This window comes from Macaca nemestrina (genome assembly GCF_043159975.1).
Source record: "Macaca nemestrina isolate mMacNem1 chromosome 13 unlocalized genomic scaffold, mMacNem.hap1 SUPER_13_unloc_1, whole genome shotgun sequence".
In the NCBI taxonomy this organism is placed as follows: Eukaryota; Metazoa; Chordata; class Mammalia; order Primates; family Cercopithecidae; genus Macaca; species Macaca nemestrina.
The window spans coordinates 184,983-200,414 of NW_027257576.1; the positions used below are offsets into that span (position 1 = coordinate 184,983).

Here is a 15,432-nt window from a genome sequence, read left to right on the forward strand (position 1 = left end):
TTCTCCTCCCTCAGCCTCCCAAGTAACTGGGGCTACAGGCTTCCGCCACCATGCCTGGCTAATTTTTGTATTTTCGTTAGAGAAGGGGTTTCACCATGTTGGCCAGGCTGGTCTTAAACTCTTGACCTCAGGTGATGCGCCCACCTCGGCCACCCAAAGTGCTGGGATTACGGCCATGAGCCCCTGCACTCAGGAACTTAATACCGTTTTTTTTTTTTCCTTTAAATCGTAATGGGCTTGTTAAATGCTTACGTTTTTTTTTTTTTTAATTTATTATTATTATACTTTAAGTTCTAAGGTACATGTGCATAACGTGCAGGTTTGTTACATATGTATACTTGTGCCTTGTTGGTGTGCTGCACCCATCAACTCGTCAGCACCCATCAACTCGTCAGCACCCATCAACTCGTCATTTACATCAGGTATAACTCCCAATGCAATCCCTCCCCCCTCCCCCCTCCCCATGATAGGCCCCGGTGTGTGATGTTCCCCTTCCCGAGTCCAAGTGATCTCATTGTTCAGTTCCCACCTATGAGTGAGAACATGCGGTGTTTGGTTTTCTCTTCTTGTGATAGTTTGCTAAGAAGGATGGTTTCCAGCTGCATCCATGTCCCTACAAAGGACACAAACTCATCCTTTTTGATGGCTGCATAGTATTCCATGGTGCATATGTGCCACATTTTCTTAATCCAGTCTGTCACTGATGGACATTTGGGTTGATTCCAAGTCTTTGCTATTGTGAATAGTGCCGCAATAAACATACGTGTGCATGTGTCTTTATAGCAGCATAATTTATAATCCTTTGGGTATATACCCAGTAATGGGATGGCTGGGTCATATGGTACATCTAGTTCTAGATCCTTGAGGAATCGCCATACTGTTTTCCATAATGGTTGAACTGGTTTACAATCCCACCAACAGTATAAAAGTGTTCCTATTTCTCCACATCCTCTCCAGCACCTGTTGTTTCCTGACTTTTTAATGATCGCCATTCTAACTGGTGTGAGATGGTATCTCATTGTGGTTTTGATTTGCATTTCTCTGATGGCCAGTGATGATGAGCATTTTTTCATGTGTCTGTTGGCTGTATGAATGTCTTCTTTTGAGAAATGTCTGTTCATATCCTTTGCCCACTTTTTGATGGGGTTGTTTGTTTTTTTCTTGTAAATTTGTTGGAGTTCTTTGTAGGTTCTGGATATTAGCCCTTTGTCAGATGAGTAGATTGCAAAAATTTTCTCCCATTCTGTAGGTTGCCTGTTCACTCTGATGGTAGTTTCTTTTGCTGTGCAGAAGCTCTTTAGTTTAATGAGATCCCATTTGTCAATTTTGGCTTTTGCTGCCGTTGCTTTTGGTGTTTTAGACATGAAATCTTTGCCCATGCCTATGTCCTGAATGGTACTACCTAGGTTTTCCTCTAGGATTTTTATGGTACTAGGTCTAACATTTAAGTCTCTAATCCATCTTGAATGAATGTTCGTATGAAAAAACTGCTTTAAAGTTCATATGGAACCAAAAAAGAGCCCGCATCTCCAAGACAATCCTAAGTCAAAAGAACAAAGCTGGAGGCATCATGCTACCTGACTTCAAACTCTACTACAAGGCTACAGTAACCAAAACAGCATGGTACTGGTACCAAAACAGAGATATAGACCAATGGAACAGAACAGAGTCCTCAGAAATAATACCACACATCTACAGCCATCTGATCTTTGACAAACCTGAGAGAAACAAGAAATGGGGAAAGGATTCCCTATTTAATAAATGGTGCTGGGAAAATTGGCTAGCCATAAGTAGAAAGCTGAAGCTGGATCCTTTCCTTACTCCTTATACGAAAATTAAATGCTTACGTTAATGTTTATTTTTAAAAATGTTATCTGTGACCTTTCAACTTTTCATAGCACTTCTCGTGTGAATATTTTAAAAAGGCCCTTTAGTCGTGGGGGAGAAGGAGGTTATCCCTTTCAGCAGAGGGAGATGGAAGAACAGGCCCTGGTGGGTCTGAGCACAGGCAGTCACCCCAGCCTTGGTGCTTGCTTAGGTCTGTTCTCCGTTCACCGTAGCCGCATCCACTCTCATTGTCAGCTTAAAAATAAGCTTTTTCCTCTTTCTAATCGGAACAGTTAGTTTGTTAACCGTCACATTAAGGTATCGAGAATGATGGCTTTCAGGCCTCAGATATGACACAAGTAATAAATGCAGCTGACCCTGAACAACATGGGTTTTGAGCTTCGAAGGATCACTTATGTTAATTTTTTTTCCAACCAAACCCTTACTGAAAAAACCTGGCTTTGTGGAGGGCCGACGTTTCCTACATGTGGTTCCATAGGGTGGCCGTGGGGTCCTGTGGATACGTAGATTTGGGTAAACTCGGGGCGTGTTCTGGAATCCATGTCCCTGTGTATACAGAGGGACAATTGCAGCTTTTTAGAAGTTTGTGTCCTGCCTTGTCCTAAAAAGGTTCCAAGGTGGATGCAAAATTATTTCATTCCTTTGGTTTTCTTGGTGGGATATTGATGTTTATTCTTCAGTGTCTAATATCCTGAGTGAACAGAGTTACCGCTTCAGGAACAAAGCCAGTCTGGAAACACATATTGAGATATCCACCTTTTCTTCATGGTTTCACAAAAGGCCATGATCATATTTTATTCAGTTGAACTGTAGGAAACTGCCAGTATTTGCTGTTTTTGGCCTACAAAATGGCAAGTTCGTACGATATTAAAAACAAAGGCTTCCTGGATGGGGAAAATAGGAATCGGTAAGAACCTGAAGTTCTCTGTCATGGCCTCTGAGTCACAGGTAAATAAACCTGCGTGAGGGGGAGTTGACTGTACAGTATTTTCCTTCTGTTTTGATACTGTCAGAAAAAGGTCAGTTCCAATGTGTTGGGTCCCTTTGCCTCAGCTTTGCTGCAGAAGGGACTTGCCATTATACCTCTTGTTCCCAGTGCCCAGGAGGCTGATGCCACATAGAAGACCTGCAGGTCGGTGGATGTGAAACAGGCATCGGACACGCTGTGCACCTTGGGACGCATCTGAGAAGTGTGTGCTTGCAGCAGATCTGAGGTGAGGGCGTGTTCCATCTCCTCTCCCTTCTCTGGCTTTGCAGGCCTTTGAAGTTGGTCCTGGAAGGTGAAATTAGTTAATGCTGATTTAAGCTCCAGGTCAAAGCCGGGGGGCCGAAGAGACCCGCCCTTCACTAGGGGTGTGAAGCATTGGGCCCTCCCATCAGGAGGCAGCAGGGACTCGAGAAAGCCCCACATGCCCTCCAGTTCCCTTATGTTGAAAGTTTTTGTACTCGGCCATGGCGGGTCATTTTGGGAGGTGAGTAGGGGATTCACATGGGGGTGTGCAGTATTCTTAGGTGTCAGGTGCGAGAGTTGAATTTGTAGAAGCTGTGCAGATAGGAAAGGGCCTGGCAGGGAGTGCTGTTTACACGGAGCCGATTTAACGCGAGGTCTGTGCTCTACCTGGGTCCGTGTCTGACTGCTGTCTCCCAGTCTGCAACAGGACGTTGACGTGACTTGGCGCCATCGTCCCACTCTGTGTAGATGTCTGAGGATCTGTGCGCAGCTGCTCTGTGAGAATGCGTTGTGATAATGAACTGAGAAACAGTGAACAAACCCTGAATTGGTTAGCACTGGTTCCACGGCCACTTCTGCTGTGGTTGGAGTCATTCATAATAAAGTGTGCTGGACTGCTATGCAGAGCTCTGAATTTCAGAGGCCCTTTAACTTGGCAGCTAACCAGCCGCTTCCTTCAGAAGACATTTGAGTCCCCTTTACCTACCAGGGTGACCCTGGGAGTTTGAAGATGAGTGAGACAAGCCCTCCGTGTCTTGTGGATTTTACTGTCCAGAGGGGAGACAGATGTGGATGGTGAAGGAGGCCCTATCAGAGGTCAGTGCACGTCAGTTTTGTTTCTTCAGCACTTGCTGTGTTCAGGCGGTGCACCGGGCCATGTGCAGAGTATCTGGGGACCGTGCCCATGGCATCCCAGGCACAGCTAGCATCTGCGCCATCTTCATACTTGGCCTGAGTTTTGGGGAAATACCGAGGATGGCTTCTGCCTTTGCTGGAGAGAGTTGGAAGTCAGGGCAGCCCTCCACAAGGAGATGATCGCCAGCTGATTCCTCAAGAAAGAGAGGTGGTCCCCACATGGGTAGAGCAGGGCAGCATGTACAGACCTGGGTGTGGGTCTGGGGCATGTGCATCTGAGTGGGTTCTGCTGGGAGACAGCAGGGGTGAGGTGTGAAGGCAGTTGGAATTTACAGGATAAATTATCACTAAGGCGATGCCTGGAAAACATAAAATTGGGACCCTCTGGGGTAAACTTGGACTTAGGGTGACCCTGGGTGTGGGTGTTTTCAGGCTCTGAAGGCAGAGATTTAGGAAATTGGGGCAGAGCTGAGCCCCAGACGAGGATGAAGACCACCCTTGGGATGTTGAATGAGACAGGGGTGGAAACCCAGTGAATGTCCTGGGGGGTCAGTCCAGCAGGCAGGCAGCAGAGGAGACCGGTGTCCTCAAAGGCCCCTTGGGCCTACCTCTCAAAGTGCTGGGATGACAGGCATGAGCCACTGCTCCCTGCTGATACTTTTAAAATTTCTAAGCTACTCTCTCTCATACCCACTCCCGTATTTTTTTTAAAAAACCAGGTTTATGGCTATATTTTTTCCAAGGGAACCAAACAGTTACCTGTTTGAAGTACAAATAACACCGTGTTTAAAAACCGAAAATGCCACTTTGCATAGAAGTTTCCAAATACCCAGTTGGTTTGAGCCTTGCATTGCAGTGTCACTACCTGCTCTTAAATTTCTACCCGATGTATAGATAGCGAGACAGGGACGGCTCGTACATCTTCAGGTTTCAGTTCTACTACCTTGGGCTATATTTTCATTTATTTTGACACAACTGTGGGTGTGGCAAGCAATGCCAGGGTATTTATTTTGAAGCGTGTCCAATAACAGTTGGGAAGATTTTCACATTTTTAGAATTTTCATAGTAATAGTTATAATTTACAAAGAATTTAAAATTGTGTAGTCATTATTTTGCTTTTTTCTAGATGTGCCCCGAAACAGGGTTGCTAACTATCATTCTACATCACAGGATTAATAACAGTACCCTTTTGGAGCAGATGCCTGTAATCAAGGAATTCGGCCTAGTCAGTTCACTTTAAGCGTGTTTAAAAGGTTGTCTTTATCCTAGTTGGCACCTGTGGCTATAGTTTGTTTTCACTGCTGAAGAATATTCCACGATGGAAGCCGTAATTCATCTGTTTTTCATATCGGTGGACATTTGGATTATTTTGGGTGGGTGTGTATGTCTATTCAGCCTTCATTTTTTCAGGATTTTTTGTAGAAGATAATGTAACAGTGTAACATCCTCTGCTAGGGAGCCAACACGAACCCTGATTACAGCCACACAGACTCTCACACAGACTCTCAGGCCTTGTTACCAACACACAGAACCATTTTCTTAAGTTGAAACACAGTAGCAGAACCTGAAGCCATGTGAACGGTTCCTCCGATCTTACACTTGGAATTCACTTTTTATTACTATGTCTGCTAATTAGGAAGCATATCAATTATACAGAAATCTGAGAATGTAAAATTATACGTTTATAACAGAAAAAACCTTATTTTAATAGCCCAGAACACATGGCTATGTTTTTCCCTCATGCCCCACCACTGTTTTCTTTGCTTGAAATGGGAAATGACACTTGAATGCGGTTTTCTAGCGACTGTTAGCCTGGCATAGTTCTTCAGAGACAGAGGATGTAAAGCACATGGAGAATTTCTGTTTGTGGAATGTGATTTCCCGGTCGCCTCATTCAGGCTGCCGCCGCCTTCCCCTCTGGCCGCCTGCATCGTGGGACGTCTGAGAAGGTCCCTGTTTCATCCTCTGGAAATTCTGAAAAGGAAGGAGAGGAGGGTGTGCAGGGTGTGGTGCATTTGTGTTGGTCTTCCAGCTTTTATTTGGAGTCTCCGCTACCTTGGTTCCTGCCTTTATGTCCCTAGCTCGTGGCTTCATCCTTGTGTCTAACTCACAGGCAGACAGATGGAAAGGGAAGTTGTATTCAGCCAACAGCTTGATCTTATTCTCAAGGCTTAAATCGACTGGGTATTTGGAGACTTCTGTGCAAATGGGCATTTTTGGTTTTTAAACACCGTGTCTTATTTGTACTTGAAATGGGGTAACTGGTTCTCTTGGAAAAAATATAGGCATAAAGCTGGTTCTTAAAAAAAAAAAAAAAAAAAAAAAAAAAAAAGGGAGTGGGTGTGAGAGAGTGGCTTAGAAATTACACCAGTAATGGTCGGGAGTGGTGGCTTATGCCTGTAATTCCAGCACTTTGAGAGAAGGAGGCAGGTGGATCCCCTGAGGTTAGGAGTTCGAGACCAGACTGGTGAACATGGTGAAACCCCGTCTGTACTGAAAAGATGAAAATTAGCCGGGCATGGTGGCAGGCACCTGTAATCCCAGCTACTTGGGAGGCTGAGGCAGGAGAATCACTTGTACCCGGGAGGCAGAGGTTGCAGGGAGCCAAGATCGCACCACTGCACTCCACCCTGGGCGACAGAGCAGAAACTCCATCTCAAAATAGAAAAAAACCAAAAAACTAAACAAAACAAAAACCCGGTAATGAAAACCTGATTGCATCATCTGTGATGGAGATGGCGGATTATTTCATTTTTAGTGACAGGATGAATTGGATATGTTTGCAGTATTGATTTGACAAGGGAAATGGTGAGAACCAAATGTGCCGCCCAGCTTGGGCCTCGCCGTTGGCAGAAAACCGTGGCGGGCAACAGACTGGAGACTCGGAGACCGAGGGGAGAATTCTCACGCCTTGACGCTGGTGCAGTGTGTGCTTCTGGACTCCTGCTGGAGGGAGCGGCCCCTTTGCCTTGCAGACTTTGGTGCAGTGGAGACCTTAGGACCTGCCCCTCCTGGCACACCTGTGGGTGTGGCGAGCAGTGCCAGGGCTGAGGCACAGGTGTTGAGCCCGGAACGTGGGACGGGAGAGGCTGCACACGCCGGCAGGCGTCTGCTCCAGCAGCCGGGGGTTTCCGCAAGGGGGCGGGGCGTTGGTTTTCCTCCTTGAATTTGGGTGGGGAGGGTGTCCTGGGGTGCTGTGTCTGCACTTGTGTTGCTCTGAGGTCAAGTTGTGGCCCCGAGTCCCTGTCTCTCTGCCAAAGTGAGGGTTTGCCCATTTTCAGGTCAGATTTCCCTTGGGTCCGGGCCTCTAGGAGTGGGGGGTAGTCGAAGGGGGCGTGAGCACGGTGGACGCGCGTGGGCCTGTTCCTCTCCCCTCAGCTCCTGGGCTGTGTGTGAAGAGCTGCCCAGCGGAATCACCCTCCTGCCTGGTGTTTCATTCACCAGAAATCGTTCTCACTGTGGACTCTTGAGTCAAATGTAATCCAGGAATGGAACGTGCTGTTGCTGGATGCCACACACAGCATCAGGAGCCTAGTTGGGGATTATATGATCTTACCCCACACCTTAAAAGTAAAGACTATAGTTGTCAGGCGTCTGAGCCCAAGCCAAGCCATCGCGTCCCCTGTGACTTGCACGTATATACGCCCAGATGGCCTGAAGTAACTGAAGAATCACAAAAGTGCAAATGCCCTGCCTGGACTTAACTGATAACATTCTACCAGAAATAAGTGAAAATGGCCAGTCCTTGCCTTAAGCGATGATTTTGTGTGTGTGTGAAATTCCTTTTCCAGGATCATCCTGGCTCAAAAAGCTCCCCCACTGAGCACCTTGTGACCCCCACTCCTGCCCGCCAGAGAACAAGCCCCCTTTGACTAATATTCCTTTACCTAACCAAATCCTATAAAACGGCCCCACACTTAGCTCCCTTCGCTGACTCTTTGGACTCAGCCCGCCTGCACCCTGGTGAAATGAACAGCCATGTTGCACTCACAAAGCCTGTTTGGTGGTCTCTTCACATGGATGTGCATGACAATAGTTAAGGGGATACTGAAGTCTTTGGCAGTTCCAAGAGCTTTTTCAGTTTGTGTCGGGCCATTGTAGGCAGAAGGAAATACTTGCTTAGAGACTCTTACAGAAATGTTCGGTGCAGTGCCATTAACTCGTGGAATAAATGTGTAACTTTCCATGGCAGACCTCTGGAAAGAGATGCTCTTTGAGTGCACCCTGGCCTGCTCGCTACAAGAATCGGCCGTGTCACCCCGCTTTCCGTGGGTCTGCAGGTGTGCGTGGTCCATTGCCCTGCACTGTGGCCATGGAAGGGAAGATGATCTGGAATGCTGGCGACAGTTATCGGTGCGTGTTGATATGTGCTGCTTTCTACAGGGGAGAACATTTCTGTTTAATAAACATCTCATCTCAATGATGACTGCAAGATATTTGAGTCTCATTCAATAGTGTTTCTGGGTTCCTTCTGTTTTTAATCTGCTTTCTAGCACTAGGCAAGTGAAGACATGGAAAGTAAAAACTCGTCGAACTTGTAGAGACATGGTGTTGTGTAGGAGCAGACTGTAGCCTCTGGCTCTGTTTAAAGATTGTAGTAAACCTCTTACCTGGCACGGTCAGGGTGTAAATTATCTTGTTTAATCGAAATGTGTATGAGTCAAAGCTGGCGCCTGCATTGTTGATGAAATACCAGATTTTAAGGGAACATGTCAATGTGCTGTAAGATACCAACAAAGTTCCTCACTGAGGTTCGGGGCGGGTTCGGAGCAGCTGGCCCTTAGGTCACCAGGGTCGTCTCTGGGAGCAGATGCTCAGTGTGGGCATTAGTCACTTAGCCTTTCCAGAGCCGAGGAATAGCTCTCTGTGGTGATGTTTGAAACCTGTATTTTGAGTCAGTTTGTCCCACTGGACTCGAAGTTGCCGCGCGATATCAGACCTTTGCCTCCACCGTGCGCTCGTTTTCTTGTCCCCTGATAACTGCCTCGGTTGCCCCAGCCTGACATTTGAGCCTCGTCGTTCATGGACACAGGCTCCGTGGTGGGGCCAAGGCCGCGAGTCCAGCTTGCACAATTCCTTGCCTCTCACCATGGTTTATCACATCACTCCCGGGATCTCCCATTTAGAGGAAGAGTGTCCCTTTCCTGCAGGCCCTGTGTGGTGTGGAAACCACCCCTACCTAGCTTTTTCTGTTTGAACTGTACCGTGAAGCTATTTCTGTTCTAGTCAACCGTCAGAATTTAAGGAACAGTGATTTATGTAACTTATCACACGCTTCTCAGCAATTCTTTATGAATTTCATTCTGTTGTGAAATTATTGCAGTTTTCATGGCTATGCTGGTCTCACGTTGTGGCCCTTGAAATGAATTCCCTTCCCCATTGTGTGTTAAGGTTGTGCCTGGGAGCTGTTGAGGCCTCACCTCTGCTTAGGGCAGTGGCTTTGCTCTCCTGACAACAGGAAGAATCTTATTTAGAGCACTTCTAATGTAGTTTTTGCTTCCAGACAGAGTTACTTTTTTTCACAGAGACAGCCACTAAAGTCATAAATTATGCTCAGGATGGACACACGGGTCAGCTGACAGAGTGGAGTCCAGAACAGATCCAAAGACACAAAAGCAGTTCAGTGGAATTTGAGTCTTTTCAACAAATGGTGCTGGAATTATGGGACAGCTGTATGCAAAAGAGTGAAAACAGGGAGAAATTCCTGTATGAAAATTAAGGTGGACCATAGGCCTGAATGTAAAATACCAAACTACAAAAGAAAGGGAAATTGTGGAGACCTAGGGTGAGAGCTCTTAGCCATACCGTGATCCATAATCAAGGAAGAAAACAAGTAGGTAAGACTCATCAGAATTAAACTTCTAATATAAAAGACACCCCTAGGGAATTGAAGAGACACATTTTCGATAGATGGGGAGAAGATGTCTACGAACCATGCAGCCGGCAAAGGACTCGTATCCAGAATGCACAGGACTCCCACGGCTCATGACAGAGAACAAACCACCTGACTTAAAAGCGGAAGAGACCTGAACAGATGCTTCGCTGAGAAGGACGGGAGGATGGCCCGAAAGCATCTGAAATGACCTTCAGCATGACTGGTTGCACCGAGATGTGCACCGAAGCCGCAGTGAATTTGTTCACACCCCTGCTGGAGCCGCCTGACTAAGGTCTTCCAACAGCCCCAGGTGCTGGTGAGGACGGGCAGTCGGGACTCCTGTGCGATGCTGGGGTTCAGCACGGTGCAGACAGCTTGGCGGTTTCTTACAAAACTGAACTCACACAAACGTGGGTCCCAGTGACCCCAATCCTGGGTATTTACCCTAGAGAAACAGAATCTGATGTTTAAGAAAAGCTGTGCCCAGATGTTAATAGCGCTGTCTATGGTTGTCCAAAACAGGTTACAATGTGCCACAGCCATATGTGGAATAATAAATACCCAGCAGCCCCGAGGCCTGGCTGTTGATCACAGGACACCCTGGGTGCACCTCCAAGCACGATGCCCAGGAAATTGTGATTTTGCGAGTGTTTTGCCACAACGCTCGCAAAAGATAGACCCGAGTCATGGGAGGACACGGAGAGGGTGGTTGCTGAGAATGGGAGGGTATGCTTATGAGGCCCCGTGAGTGGGTTTGGGGCTGTTGGACTGTTCTGCTTGTGTGATGATGATTATGGGAATATTGTGCCGAAATTCACAGAACTGAACACTGTCCACTTTACAGTAATTTTTAAAAAGTGGTAATATGCTCATTTTCGGTACTGTCTTTAATGGAAGATGGAGTTTGCAGATGATTTGTCAGGGCAAGCCTGTTTCAAGAGTTTGTAGACAATTCGTTAGGGGCCTGTCTCAGGGCCCTTGGGTTGGGTTGGGTTGGGTTGGGTTGGGTTGGAAAAGCCTTCTCTGTTGTGGGCAGTAGTACGGGGCGTGGAAAGGATATTGCCAAGGAAACATGTAGAATCCTTTGAGGAAACGTGTATTTCTAACTTGCTATAAGATAGAATTGGAAATTGTAATGGTTTTGTTTTCTAGAGTCTTGGTAGAATAGGGAAGACAGTGTAATAAAAGCTAATTTTGAAATGAAGAATTTTAAAGATTTTCAACAGCAATTGCTCTAGGAAGTCACCCTGGAAATGTTTTTAAAGATGTTCAATAGCAATAGCTCTAGGAAGAGTCACCCTGGAGTTGCTTCTTGAGCATTGGTTTCCTGGCTGTATCTTCCAACTTTCATTTTTAAGTTTTGCTGTGAGTTGGGGATGTGTGGGAATAGCCATCCCAGCCCTGCAGGGGGGTGCATGTGCCCCGAGGCCTGAGGCACTGTTTCAACCTAGCTTGCAACATGGGGACTCTTGTCAGTGGCTGGAGTAAGAGTACCAGCCTGGCAGGCTGGGGGGAGCCCCAGGGTGGTCTGGGCACTGTCCTCCCTGCCTGCAGGATGGCAGCTGGAGGAGCTCGAAGGCTGCCTGCCTCGTGGCTGTCAGCGCAGCAGCCCCTCCTGGCCCTGGAGCAATCTTTGGGTCCATGAGTCTCTGCACCGGGACTTGCCTCCTGGGAACTCCGCCACAGTCCTGAGGGCCCTGGTGCCACTTTCCCGGTGGGACCCAAGCCTCAGGCAGCTGCGACCCCAGATTCGGTTGCTTTCCCTGCCGTCTCATTGCAGCACGAGTGCTCATCTCACTCAATGTAGAACCTCAGGTTCCTTCAAGATCCCCAGAGATGGAATCTCCCAATTTAACAAGATAGTTGGTGACAAGATTTGAGCGGCACTGATTTAACTCAGCTTCCAGAGTTTAAGTTCCCAAGACACAGTCCTGCTCCTTCCCTGGCCTCATCCTGTGTGGCTGGTGTGGATGCGGGGTTTCCGGAGGGTGGGGCTGAGGCAGGTCAGCAGCCAGGGGGATGGCTCATTATTGATCGCTCAATGCCTTGAGGATAACTAGGATTAATGACCTTTATAGGGCTGTAGGTTTGGAGTATATATATATGTGTGTGTATATATACACATATTTAAACGAGGTGGACACGGTTATCACTGCATTTTTCTGACATGAAACTTGGAGAGCAGAGGGTTTAGGAAACTCCTGAAGCCACACTGTCAGCGGGACTCGGGCGGTCTGGCCTTAGACCCTGCACTGTTTGCCCCTCACCACGCTGTCGGCAGACCCGGGTGGTCTGGCCTTAGAACTCACGCTGGTCGCCCCTCCCTGCCACGTTGTGGGGTTTTTCCTGCTTCTGGGCAGCATTTGATAGCTTGTGAAACAAGACCAAGACTTACTATGAGTGGATTTGCCATTATCTGAGATCCAGAACGTTTCCTGGACCTGGCGTTGCCGATGTCACGTAAGGGAAGGTAAAAACATTTTCATTGTGGTCACTGGGGCTCCTGAAATGGTATTTTTCCCAGTGAAAGTTTACTCATAAAAATCTTTCAACTCAATACTATGTGAACAGGAAGAAATGTGTTGGGCTCTAGTTAAATGTCTCAGAGCCACAGAAGTAAATGAGGGCACCTTCCGAGCACAGCCTCCCGGAAGAGGCCAAGGACGTTTGTCTGGAGGGTTTGCCATGAAGCAGGACTTGGGCAGGGCTGGTCTGCCTAGGGAGGCCTCTGCCATGATGTAGGTTAGTTGAAGTAGTTGACGGGTGGTGGCTTGAGGTCGGTGGTCCCCGAGGAAGCCCCTAGCAAGGCCGGTTTCCGTGGGATGGAAAACTGCCGTTCAGTGGCTGTAATCTTGGCTTCACGGGTCTGACATACAATCCTGCCCTCGGATACTTGGATCCCAGCCAGGTCAGATGGCCCTGAAAGGACATTCGGACTGTGATGGCTGCACCCATTCTCAGCATCTGTAGGGTCTCCTATGTATGTCTGTGTTTCCATTTTCTTTTAGCACAATTTCTCCCAGTGAAGTCGTGAGAAATAGAAGGAAAGGTGGAATGAAGATGTGATTGAGGAAAGTGTGGTGTGGTCTTCGACCTTATTTTGCCTTGGTTGGTGCTCAAGAACTCCACCTGACCTCAGAGCTGAGCGTTTCTGCCAGGAAGTCCTGCCTTTTATGCTACCTCGAGGCCTGTTGAGACACTCCAAGAAGCTTCGTTAACAAATTGCCTTTTCCTTTTACAGCAGTTGGATATATTTGCAGCATAACAAAGGAATAACCCCCAATATGGTGATGAAATGCATTTAAGTATAGATAGCATTCAGTCTTGAAGGGCCTGGGATTTTAATCATCTTTGGGTCATGTAACAAGTGGTGTTGGTGATTAAAATCTCCTGACAGCTTTGTTCTGCCACGTTCCTCAGTTTTGAATGATGATCTTCCTGGTGTTGTACCTTGGGAGGGGCGTTTGTGTCAGTAGAGAGCAGAGTGGTGGTTCCCAGAGGCTGCGAAAGGACAGAGGTGAGGCCCCTGAAGGACACTGGTCTTCCTGGTTTAGGGGTTTGGGGCTCAGCCACCTTCCTGTGTCCGTGTAAATTATACCCAGGATCATTTTCACTCGCCCCACTTTAGTTGAGTATTGGAGCTTCAGGATATGTGTGCCCACGTCACCTGGGCTGTGATCCTGGAGTTGGGTGAGACTGATTCCCGGGTTTATAGAATTACTCTGGGATTATTGAAAACAGAAGCACTTGAGACATTCATAATGCTATTTCCTGAACGTAATTTATGTTCAGTTCTTCAGAAACATTTATCTGAGGAAGCATCTATAATTTTTGTTTTCTGCCACTCAGTGCTAGAAAGAATTGTGCAACACTCAAGTGAGTGGCATTATTCCTCTCCCTCCACCATGCAAGCAAGATTAAAGGTACCTCTGGCTCCCCTCAATCTTCTCATCTGCAGGGTGCCTGGCATGGCAGTGTGCTGCCTTCCGTCTTCTTTTTGGGGAGAATTAGTTGTGTTTGTGTGTACTGCTCAGCTCAGCCTCGTGCAGTTGTGTGGATGAGGGGCTTGGATGCTAGGTGACCCTCCCAGGCCTGCCTCCCACCTCCCTAGGCCTTGTTCTAAACTGACAGATAAACAGTGTGTTTTGGAAGAGGACAGCAGCAGGGCAGGAGAGAGTTTGTTCAGACTTTCTCCTTGCACTGACGTTTGAGCCTTCATCCAGCCTGGGCACTTTTACAGAGCTGCGTTTGTGTGTTGCAAACCATTCCCTCCCAGTAACCGTGCTTTCAGAGGTTTGGAAATGTGACTTAACTCATCTTCAATTTAAAGCATACTATCAAATTTTAGTGTTGAAACTGATGTATTTTATGGCCTTTATTTGATTTCTCTTGATTTTTTTTCCCATATGAGACAGGGCATCTTAAGGGACACAGCCTGGTGTTGGCCCCCTTTCCTAAGGATGGAAGTGAATTCTGAAAGCCCTTTATGTAGGCAGCGAAGGCCTCTTTTATTTTGGCCTAGTCAGGTATATAATTCTTTTTCTCTTTGGTTTTTTTGAGACAGGCAAAAAAACCTTTTTGTTGCCCAGGCAGTGGTGTGAGCACAGCTTACTACAGCCTCAACCTCCCAGGCTCAAGTGATCTTCCTGCCTCAGTCTCCTGAGTAGCCAGGACCCACAGGCACATGTTCCATGTGTCCCCATGCCTGACTTAGTTTTGTATTTTTTGTAGAGATGGAGTTTTGCAATGTTGCCCAGGCTGGACTTGAACTCCTGGACTTAAGCAGTCCAGCTGTCTCAGCCACCCAAAGTACTGAGATCACAGGCATGAGCCACCGTGCCTGGCCAAGTGTGTTTCTAATTTCAAAATTAAGAGGACACCCATCCAGTTAATTACATCTCTATTGGAACATGCTGCTTATAGTGCATTAGGAAAAATCATCCAGAACTTGGAAAAGGAGCTGGACAGACACAGCCCTTCGAGGTTGTCCGATGAACCCCTGGGGTCTTTAACTATCTGGAGGGATGTACCATGTCAGACTCACTGTTGACCGGCTGAAGCCTAGGTTTCATGAGGTTATGTGTCAGCTTGTAGTACTTTCTCTGGCAGAGATGCGAGTGACTTCTGCTCAGTGACAGGCTCATCTCAGGGACTTCATGGCCTGAGGGACGGCAGCCTGTTTGAGCTGATCGAGCAATCTCGCACTACCCTTATTTTCTGAAACGCCTATGAGTGACTTCTCACACGGTCTTTGAAGCGGCTTCATGCCCGCGCTCCTTGGTAATGATCGAATGCTTTTTTTGACCCCTCATCCCTTTCTTTGGGGTGTTCCAGTCTCAGTTCTCATGATGTGTTCTGCTTCTGCAGGAATTTCTGAAGCTGCTGAGTGTGGAAAGCACTGAGGAGGCTGTGCTCCCACCCCTGTGAGCCTTCCAGGCATCATCCTCTCCCCTTGGTGAGGCAGCGTCCATGACACACCGAGGAGGCTGTGCTCCTGTCCCCCGTGAGCTTTCCAGGCATCCTCGTCTCCCCTCCAGGAGGACAGGAGGAACCTTTCAAACCCTTCTTAAACTTGTTTTCATGTCTTTGTTTTAACAGTTTTCTTTGCATCGTCTCCCTTATC

At 47.4% G+C, this 15,432-nt stretch overlaps 1 long non-coding RNA gene across 3 annotated transcripts in view; it reads left to right on the plus strand.

The window, feature by feature from the left end:
- The window catches only part of LOC139361167 (uncharacterized), a 205,484-nt gene that overhangs the window by 74,740 nt on the left and 115,312 nt on the right, over positions 1–15,432 (plus strand). For 2 of the 3 annotated variants that reach the window (XR_011618719.1, XR_011618718.1), the window contains exons 2-3: positions 2,945–3,062; positions 3,789–3,895. The exons of the other annotated variant lie outside the window; for it this stretch is intronic. This is a non-coding gene — a long non-coding RNA (uncharacterized lncRNA). The remainder of the gene's footprint in view (positions 1–2,944; positions 3,063–3,788; positions 3,896–15,432) is intronic. 3 annotated transcript variants of the gene reach the window in all.